The 10,497-nt window shown below is 47.2% G+C and overlaps 3 protein-coding genes across 3 annotated transcripts in view; 2 read left to right on the forward strand and 1 right to left on the reverse strand.

Moving 5' to 3' along the window:
* LOC309567520 (uncharacterized protein) overlaps positions 1–10,497 on the reverse strand; it is a gene marked incomplete at its 5' end in the record, with an annotated part of 1,161,679 nt that overhangs the window by 688,725 nt on the left and 462,457 nt on the right. The window lies entirely within an intron of this gene.
* Positions 1–10,497, forward strand: part of LOC309567217 (uncharacterized protein) — a 157,285-nt gene that overhangs the window by 39,065 nt on the left and 107,723 nt on the right. The window lies entirely within an intron of this gene.
* The window catches only part of LOC309566966 (uncharacterized protein), a gene marked incomplete at its 5' end in the record, with an annotated part of 72,200 nt that overhangs the window by 38,371 nt on the left and 23,332 nt on the right, over positions 1–10,497 (forward strand). The window lies entirely within an intron of this gene.

Below are 10,497 nucleotides of genomic sequence, written 5' to 3' on the forward strand. Positions count from 1 at the left end.
ACTGTAATTTTTTGTGAAGAATCAACAAGTGGGACACAATCATGAAGTGGAACGAAATTTATTGGATATTTCAAACTTTTTTAACAAATAAAAAACTGAAAAATTGGGCGTGCAAAATAATTCAGCCCCCTTAAGTTAATACTTTGTAGCGTCACCTTTTGCTGTGATTACAGCTGTAAGTCACTTGGGGTATGTCTCTATCAGTTTTGCACATCGAGAGACTGAAATTTTTGCCCATTCCTCCTTGCAAAACAGCTCGAGCTCAGTGAGGTTGGATGGAGAGCGTTTGTGAACAGCAGTTTTCAGTTCTTTCCACAGATTCTCGATTGGATTCACGTCTGGACTTTGACTTGGCCATTTTAACACCTGGATATGTTTATTTGTGAACCATTCCATTGTAGATTTTGCTTTATGTTTTGGATCATTGTCTTGTTGGAAGACAAATCTCCGTCCCAGTCTCAGGTCTTTTCCAGACTCCATCAGGTTTTCTTCCAGAATGGTCCTGTATTTGGCTCCATCCATCTTCCCATCAATTTTAGCCATCTTCCCTGTCCCTGCTGAAGAAAAGCAGGCCCAAACCATGATGCTGCCACCACTATGTTTGACAGTGGGGGATGGTGTGTTCAGGGTGATGAGCTGTGTTGCTTTTACGCCAAACATAACGTTTTGCATTGTTGCCAAAAAGTTTGATTTTGGTTTCATCTGAGCAGAGCCCCTTCTTCCACATGTTTGGTGTCTCCCAGGTGGCTTGTGGCAAACTTTAAACAACACTTTTTATGGATATCTTTAAGAAATGGCTTTCTTCTTGCCACTCTTCCATAAAGGGCAGATTTGTGCAGTATACGACTGATTGTTGTCCTATGGACAGAGTCTCCCACCTCAGCTGTAGATCTCTGCAGTTCATCCAGAGTGATCATGGGCCTCTTGGCTGCATCTCTGATCAGTCTTCTCCTTGTATGAGCTGAAGGTTTAGAGGGACGGCCAGGTCTTCGTAGATTTGCAGTGGTCTGATACTCCTTCCATTTCAATATTATCGCTTGCACAGTGCTCCTTGGGATGTTTAAAGCTTGGGAAATCTTTTGTATCCAAATCCGGCTTTAAACTTCTCCACAACAGTATCTCGGACCTGCCTGGTGTGTTCCTTGTTCCTCATGATGCTCTCTGCGCTTTAAACGGACCTCTGAGACTATCACAGTGCAGGTGCATTTATACAGAGACTTGTTTACACACAGGTGGATTCTATTTATCATCATTTAATCATTTAGGTCAACATTGGATCATTCAGAGATCCTCACTGAACTTCTGGAGAGAGTTTGCTGCACTGAAAGTAAAGGGGCTGAATAATTTTGCACGCCCAATTTTTCAGTTTTTTATTTGTTAACAAAGTTTGAAATATCCAATAAATTTTGTTCCACTTCATGATTGTGTCCCATTTGTTGTTGATTCTTCACAAAAAATTACAGTTTTATATCTTTATGTTTGGAGCCTGAAATGTGGCAAAAGGTCACAAAGTTCAAGGGGGCCGAATACTTTCGCAAGGCACTGTAAATACATTTTGGCCAAAATTTAATATATTGGATATTTTTCTAATGTCAAAGTAGAAAATGTCAATTTTTTCGCAAAATTCTTGCTCTTTTTTTATTAATATTGCAAAAAATGAAAAGCGCAGAGTTGATCAAATACCAACCATCTGTTTGTGGGGAAAAAGGACGTCAATTTGGTTTGGGTACGGCGTTGCATGACCGCGCAATTGTCAGTTAAAGTCACGCAGTGCCAAGTTGAAAAAAGTGGCCTGGTCGTTAAGCAGGAAAATCCTCCGGTGGTGAAGGGGTTAATGTATGTGTGATCACATGACACGTCTGATGACCGATGTGAGTTCATAAGGAAAAAGTGCAGCAAAATCCATCAATGTATGACAAGTCTGATACAATAATTATTGTTGTGTTGGTAGGAGATGAGTGCTAGCTCATGTGACGGCTGCTCTATGTTCAAGCAAGAAGGGGCGTGTTCAGTAAGTGGAGGAAAACAAAGAGCGCCATCTGAGTGCAGCATAAAGTGTTTATTAGAGCAGAAGAAACATTGTTACTCACACTTTATACAGAGCGTGCTTCTGGCTCAAATCATCAATCCTGTGCCCATCAGCGTGCCCCCTAGCATAAAATATGCCCATCGGCGTGACCCTTAGCATAAAATTTGCCCATCAGCGTGCCCCCTAGCATAAAATTTGCACATCGGCGTGACCCTTAGCATAAAATAAGGGGAACGCTGATGGGCACATTTTATGTTAGGGGGCACTCTGATGGGCACATTTTATGTTAGGGGGCACTTTGATGGGCACATTTTATGTTAGGGGGCACTTTGATGGGCACATTTTATGTTAAGGGGCACGCTGATGGGCAAAACAAAACGTGTCTATCAGCGTTGCTCTTAACATTAAATATGCCCATTAGAGTGCCCCTTAACATAAAAAATGCCCATCAGCATGACCCTTAACATAAAATATGCCCATTAGAGTGCCCCTTAACATAAAATATGCCCATCAGCGTGACCCTTAACATAAAATAAGGTGCAAGCTGATGGGCACATTTTATTTTAGGGGGCACTCTAATAGGCATATTTTATGGGGCACTCTAATGGACACAAATGTGTGCCCCTTAACAAAATATGCCCATCAGTCTGCATTTTATAAAACTGTGCCCCACATACCTTTGGGAGCGAAAAATGCGGGAGCCAGAAGCAGCAGACATCAGGGGGGCAGGGCGTGCATGTGATGTCCCGCCCCAGTTCGCGGCTAGGCTGAGTGTAAGAGTCAGGAGCTGCATTTAGGAGCAGGGGGGCGGGGCACGCACGTGACATCATGCCCCAACTCTTGGCTGGCTGGGAGGGAGCCGAAGAAAGAAGCAGGGGGCGGAGCGCACACATGGAATGTCACTGGTTGCTGAGACACCCGCGGTCCCAGCAAACCAATGACTACTTACAGTGGCGGCCTGACGGGTCCGGGCGGAAGCATCGTGCGGGCCGCTCCTGGACCGCGGGCCGCCATTTAGTGACGGCTGATATATAAGAAAGAAAATCAATACTTGCAAAAGAATCTCTTTATATTATATAATCTCTTTATATCATTTGATGATGGATGCCCATCCATCCATAATAGCAGGGTAAAAGACTGCAGAATTGTAGTGGCAATAATAGAATTCCTAAAGGTCAGTTCCAACATAAGGGATAAAGAACTTCTGGTCACTCACCTAAATCACATTGCCGCTATGTGTAGTGGATAGTCAGGAGGAGCCGCTAACGGCATCCTCCATGTGCACTCCACTACTTAGCTGGTCCCACCGGAAGTGACGCATAGCCCGCCAGCATCACTTCCGGTGCGGGCGCATGACGCTACATCCGGCAACCGGGAGAGGACAGTCCCGCCCCCCACCGCCGCCGTCAACAGCTCCGATCGTAGATCGGAAGAGGCACAGCCCGCCACTAGGGGGAGCCTGCCTCTGCTTTGCGCCCGAGGCTGCACAAGAAGGCCCATACACATCTATCACGGGGAGTCGCCCCCTAGACACCAAGGACAAATTGGATGATACAATCAGTACATTGTTACAAAGACATCGAAACAATATATTACATTTTTCTTATTATACAAAAATAACAAAGCTGGCACAATCGTATGCCAGACATATATAAATAAAAGAAATAGTGTAACTAACAAAAAATGTCCCCAAAAAAAAAAAAAAAGGGAGGGGAAAAGGGAAGGGGGGAGGCAAAAGATAAAAAATGACCAGAAAGAAGAGGAGGAAAGGGAAGCTCCAAACAAGCATTCTAATGAATTAATTCACATTATCATAGGAGATGGCATACTGTAACGAATTACAAGAAAGGTTTAAATGATACCGCCGTGTTAAGACCTGGCCATACAGTCGCCTGTAACTTAAAGATCCATTTGGCCTCTTTTTGTAAGATCTTATTGTCGAAGTCACCCCCACGAGGGTTCCTGGAGATGACCTCGAAAACCGAGAAGCTAATGGAATCTGGGTTAAAGCTATGGTGGGCGCCCACATGTTTGCAAATGGGTGTAAAGATCATACCCACCTCCAGATAATATAGGTGGTCCTGAATTTGTTTGGCAAATCTCTTCGTTTTCGCAACATAAAATGCCCCACAGAAGCAATTGGCAATATATACTACTCCTTCAGTTAAACAGTTAGCAAAAGAGCGGCATTTAAGTATTCCTCCACGAGGGAGGGCAAGAGTATTCCCCTCTTTTACCCAGGGACTAAAATCGCACTCGCCACATCTGAAGGTACCTACAATATTTCCCAAGCCCTCAGTCTATTCTTGCAATGGATGGTAGTGAGTATGGACTAGTGAGTCCTTGATCGATCTGGACTTCCTAAACGTAATTTGTGGTTGAGGTGTCACATACTTGGAGATCACGCGATCATCCCTTAAAAAGTGCCAGTTGTTGGAGAGGACCATTCTGATCACTTGATGGTGGGCAGTATATCTATTAATGACCCTGGTGGTGCCTTCATGTTGACGTTTCCTGGGCCCAAAAATTAGTTGGTCTCTCTCCATCAACTTAGCTCTTGAGAATGCTCTCTTCAAGACCTTATTGCTGTACCCTCGAGCACGCAGACGAATACGTAGGGCATCTGCCTCTCTTTTAAAATCAGCCTCTCAGTTACGGCGCAGCCTGATGTATTGGCTGTATGGTATACTCTGCACTAGAGGGCGAGGATGTCCACTATCAAAGTGTAAAATTGTATTGCCCGCAGTGCTTTTGCGGTACAGAGAGGTATAAATCGAGCCATCCTCATTTAAGAAAATCTGGGTGTCCAAAAACGGTATAACCGCGTGACTCCCCTGCATTGTAAATTTTAAATTGAATCGATTCATTGCTAGGAATGCCATGAACTTGTGCAGTTCTGCTGCTGACCCAGTCCAGATCATTAGGACGTTGTCGATATAGCGCTGCCACAGTACAATGTGGCGGAGCAACGACGATGCGCTATCCTCCGCGAACAGGGAACGCTCCCACCCCCACAGGTACAGGTTGGCATACGATGGGGCACACAAAGTCCCCAACGCAACCCCCTGTACCTAAAGGAAAGTTTCACCATAGAAGGTAACTAAGTTGGAATGCAAAATGTGATGTAACAGGCCGAGAACAAACTCAGCCTGCAACCAACACGAGCGTCCCTGTTCGCGAAGGTAGGTACCGACCACCTCGAGGACCAACAAATGTGGGATAGTCCAGTAAAGGGCCTCAATATCTATGGCAACCAGCAGCGAATTTTCCAGTACTGTCATGCCATCCAAGATTTTTAGCAATTCAAGAGTGTCCTTGAGGTAGGAAGGTAGTCTCGCCACGTGAGGCCATCAACATATTTGCTCGCCATTTCTGTTGCGCAACCCACTCCCGACACAATAGGTCATCCTGGTGGTCGTTGTAGGTCCTTGTGGACCTTTGGGAGCGAATAAATTGTTGGTACCACGGGCCATTTAACGAGCAGAAATTCATAGAGATCTTGATCTATCACACCCTTTCTGAGTGCCTCACGCAAGAGATCCCCAAAGGCGACGTTTTTCTCCTGGACCAGGTCTGGTGAGACACGAAGGTACCCGTTCCTATTGGACAAGATACTGTATACTCATATTTGGGTCAAATGCCGACCACTATACCATTTGTCCCAAATATGAGTAGGGAACCGAAACAGGCTCTTGACTGCTTGATCCATAATGACCACATTGTCGTCAAACCGTCTGATAAGGGCGACAATGTGGTCATTATGGATCGCAGTCAGTATGAGGAGATGTGCTTTACCATCCTGTCCAAAAGGAACTGGTACCTTAGTGTCTCACCAGACCTGGTCCAGGAGAAAAACGTTGCCTTTGGGGATCTCTTGCGTGAGGCACTCAAAAAGGGTGTGATAGATCAAGATCTCTATGAATTTCTCTTCGTTAAATGGCCCGTGGAACCCACATTTTATTTAATTTTAATATTTTTAATTTATTTATTTATTTATTTTCATTTTACATTTTTTCATATTTTATAATTTTTTTTATATTTTATGCAAGCAGGCATTTAGTATCTATGATGTGTATTTGTTGTGTATTATATATGAATTTATGTCTTAAATGTATTTTAATAGCATTTAGTATGTCATACATGTATTGTTGTCAGATGATGAGCGATTTGAAGGGCTGGCTGTTGAGCATCCAGGTTGTCTGAATGCTCCCTATTAATTTAGTGTTATTTGGGACTAACTATGTTTACCATTTTTTGCTGCGGTCCGTGGAAGCGGGCAGGAAGTGATCTACAATAGGAGCCAGGGGACATAACGATACCCGCCCCATCGTGGCGTGATGGTATTTAGCCCGGCTGGTTACTGGTTTGACCCCACCCCCTACTGAGGTAGTCGAGCGTCTGATTGATGGATGACGTAATGCGTATAGGGGGGCGGAGTCTTCACGGTAACCTGGAAGCTTACAGCTAGTTTGGTTCTCTATAATTGTGGTTTCCATGCACTAGTAGTGCCGGTACATGTGAGCTTTTTACCATTTTTTGTCCTGAATAAAACCCCCGTTCGAGAGCATTAGATCCTGTGCCTTTTATTTTTTATGTGATATCCATGATGATATCCGTGTCCCTATGTTTGGCTATCTTCGGGCAGCAGTGTGTCTACTGAGAGGCTGCTAATCCCTGCTGGTGATTATTTGCTTACTTTGACCTTGTGGTGAAACAAAGGTCAAAACTTCAGGTGAGAGGCCAATCAACTTAAGTTTTGGTGGTGGAAGACACACAGATTCACTTGTGAAGCACTGGCTGGATTATATTCATCAAGCTAATTTTGCACCAATTCTAGCACAAGACTACTGGACTCTTTGGATCTATCAATTCTTTATATATTATATGAATTTGATTCATTACAAGCACTTTATTTCTATTATAGCACCTTAATATTGCACAGTTATTTGTACTATGGCACTTTAATACTGCACAGATTTATGTATTATAGCACCTTAATATTGCATAGATTTATGTTCCTTTATTTTTATATATTATCACTGAATGCACCTTATTAGCGCTGTACCGTTGATTTGGATTGGTAGAGAACCTGACCCCTCTTAGAGGCACCATTGAGGTCCTGAACATTGTAAGAACCCAGAGTCAACCTGGGGCGAGTACTTATCGTATGGGCCATAGCGGGGTGCATGCAGATGGAAAACAGGGGGAGGAAAGAAGATCAGGAGTATCACGTACCTGGAGGTGAGCCTGAACGGTGAGGAAGGCCTCTCTTATGCCTCTGACTCGGAACCCCTGATAGTGCAGACAGGAGGCGCCGAGTATAGAGTAGCACGAGTGCCTGATGTAGCTGGAAGCAGGCTGATGTCCACAGGCAGGGATAACCGGGTAGGTCCAAGCAGGTATGCAGGCAACTAGTGCTGGTGGCAGGAGCGTAGTGAGACAAGCCGGGTCAGAAGCCAAACGGTCATGCAGGAGGCAGAGGGAGCAGACTGGAGCGGAGGTCAAGGGACAAGCCGAGGTCGGTGCAGGCGGATAGCAGAGAATAGTCAGGACAAGCCGGGTCTGGTACTGGTAAACAGGATACAGGTTAGCAGGTTCAGGTCAACAAGGCTGAAGACAAAGCAGCACTGTAGCTGAGCAAGGGCTGGGTTTAAATAGTCCATTTGGCGCCAGCATCTGTCACGTTGAGTGCTTGCGTGCTTGCGTGCACGCATTTGTGCATGCGCATTTGCCAAGTCCCGGCGGGATTGAACAGAAACACAACTCTGAACAGCAAACCTCTTCTTACAAGGAGTAGAAGTAAGGGGTAAGAGAAGGAGAACAGATGTAGAACGAGAGACACAAGGGAAGAGTAGAAACAGATGAAAGAAGACCTAGTACCAAACAAGGGGACTCCCAGAGAGGAGCTGTAAAAAAAACGATGGCGCCTGATAACAGGACACCGCGGGATAATCACGATACTAGCACAGACTGTGCTCAACCTATGGGGGGTACAGATGAAGAAATAGGTGAGAACTTATGAATCAGTCCGGCATCACAGCAGATCTAGAGGACATACACGAGTACACCTTATGAGAGGTAATAGGATCAGAGCTCAACATACAAACACGCAAGGGGGTGAAGAACTGCAACTGCTAGAGGAGAGAGGCATCACTAGCATAAAACAAGACAGCAGGAACTGGTGGACATAGAGCCAGTGTGGAAGATGTTCGACCTCCCCGAAACCCAGCTGGTTATAATATCAGCGAAGGGCAGGGGTAGGGCCATTCCGAAAGAAACAAGGGTGAGGGCTGTGGGGAAAAGCATTTTAAAGCGTGTGAAAGCATGGGGAGGTCAGTAGAAGGGATCTGCCCACACCAGGACAGTCAGCAGCAATAGCAGTAGGTGCAGTCACCAGGCCTCAGGGGATTTGGGTCATCGAGCCCCACATCTGATCAAGGTAGATCTGGAGCGGGGGAGGGGATAACGCCTCCTCTGTGGAAGGGGGCCAGGGACCTGCCATCTCAACCGGTCTTCAGGGGGGTCCAGCCAATTCGGGATATCCACTGGAGCATGTCCCAGGAAGGAGAAGAAGTCAGGCAGCTGATCAGGACCAGAAAGCACAAACTTGCGGGAGTTGAATGTCACTTTGATGCTGAAGGGGTGTCCCCACGTGTAGGTGGCTCCAATTTAGTGCATTAAGTCCAGCAAGGGATGGACCACCCACCGCATATGAAGTGTGTTCCCGATACAGGTCAGGGTAGAGGTGTACGGAAGAGCCATCAAAGTCCAGGGGTTCCGCTTGCCATGCCTTTCTCATAATATCTTCCTTCAGGGTATAGTAATGAACCCTGCATAACACATCACGCAGGCGACCGTCTCCGCCACCTCCGGGACCCCCCACCCTATGTACTCTGTCCAATTCAATGGGGGTGGTCAGTTCACTGCCCAGGACCTGATTTAGAATGGCAATCACAGTGGGTCTGAGGTCTGCACCAGAGGTGGTTTCAGGGAGGCCCTGGATCCTGCTATTGTTCCTGCGACTCCTATTTTCCCAATCCTCTATGCGAAGTTGGTGCTGGCGTAGGCGACGGAGGTGGTTCCGGGAGGCAGCTTCCAGTGCGGTTATGCAAGATTTGTGGACCTCCTGAGTAGCAATATATTGGTGGCCACGGTGGAGTCCGTGGATGAAATCTGTTGACGTAGTACGTCTAGTTCTGCATGCAGGGACAGTTCCATTTTAGAAGCCCAGGAGTCAAAATCCGACCGAAAGGCTGACAAGAGGGAAGCCGCCTCCAACCTGAGGGGTCCCCAGGGGGCATGTTGATCTGTCTCCCCAGTTAGAGTAGAGGTGCAGGGTGGTAAGGGTGTTGAAGGCACCGTCTCCGGTGAAGAGGCCCGCCCGCCGCATCCTCATCCGGGGGAGAGGGCAGCGTAGCTGGGGGAGGAGGCTTATTTTTACCCGCCGCGTGGCTGGGTGCCATCCTGTCCGGCCTGGGAGAGCGGGGTTCTGGCGGCGCGGTGCGGAGTAGGTAGCGTTGGATGGAGCTCTGTTGGAGGTCTGCAGGGTCAGCGGGGTGAGAGCTGTCCTCCGACATGCGGATTGTAGGTGTAGCTGGCCTGTAAAGCTGTCTGCTGGAGCTGAACGATTCCGGGGCTCAGCACCGCATGACCTCCATCTGCGGATTAGGAGCGGTGAGTTCCAAAAGGATGTTTAAGCGTGGATATAACTTGTAATAGCTGCAAAGGTAAAATACTATGAGATACGCCTGTTCACAAGACAAGAAATTTGCTTAAATAGGTGCACCGTCGAGAATGTTGTGGAGTTTTCAATGAGGCTAAGGTGCAATGCTCTGCAGGATGCTGGAAGGTGTGATGGAGGCTTCTGCCGTTCTGAATTGCCAGTTGCTGTCTTTTTAAGTGCACCCCTGGTGGATGTGAGGAGGTAGGCAGCTATAGGTGTCGGGACTATGTGAGGAGGTGAGGAAAGTATTTGCCCAGCTGCCAGGTCCCGCTTCCGGGGATGCAGTTTAGGAAAATGCGGTGAAATCTTGCCCAGGGCTCAGCTCCCGCTGATGTGGGGATTAAGCTGTTGGTACAAGTGTTCAGAGCCAGCGGCCACCCAGTCTCTGGTCCGGGGTGGCGATAGGTCCAACAGTCTGGTCCCAGTCACAGAAGAGGCTCCCTTGGGTGTCTGAGAGCCGCCGGCGGGCACAGGAGTACAGGTAAGATGGCGGCCGGGAGCAACAAGGTAGGCCCTGGTACGTGGGATACGGTCCCCAAATTGATAACAGGCCATATTGGGAAGATGGGGGGGCTATGCAGGGGGGTAGCCCAATATGCTAAAGTCTTTTGAGCCTACCTTCCTCCCTGAGCTCGTGGCACTAGGCTGATGTACAGGGGGCGGGGTCACAAGTAGGCCGCGGGAGCTGTTTGGAGATGATCCGACTAGGTGGGCACAGAATAGGGGTACGAGGTGCAGTCTTGAG

Source organism: Pelophylax lessonae (assembly GCF_965119305.1).
Source record: "Pelophylax lessonae genome assembly, chromosome: 11".
NCBI classification, from domain to species: Eukaryota; Metazoa; Chordata; class Amphibia; order Anura; family Ranidae; genus Pelophylax; species Pelophylax lessonae.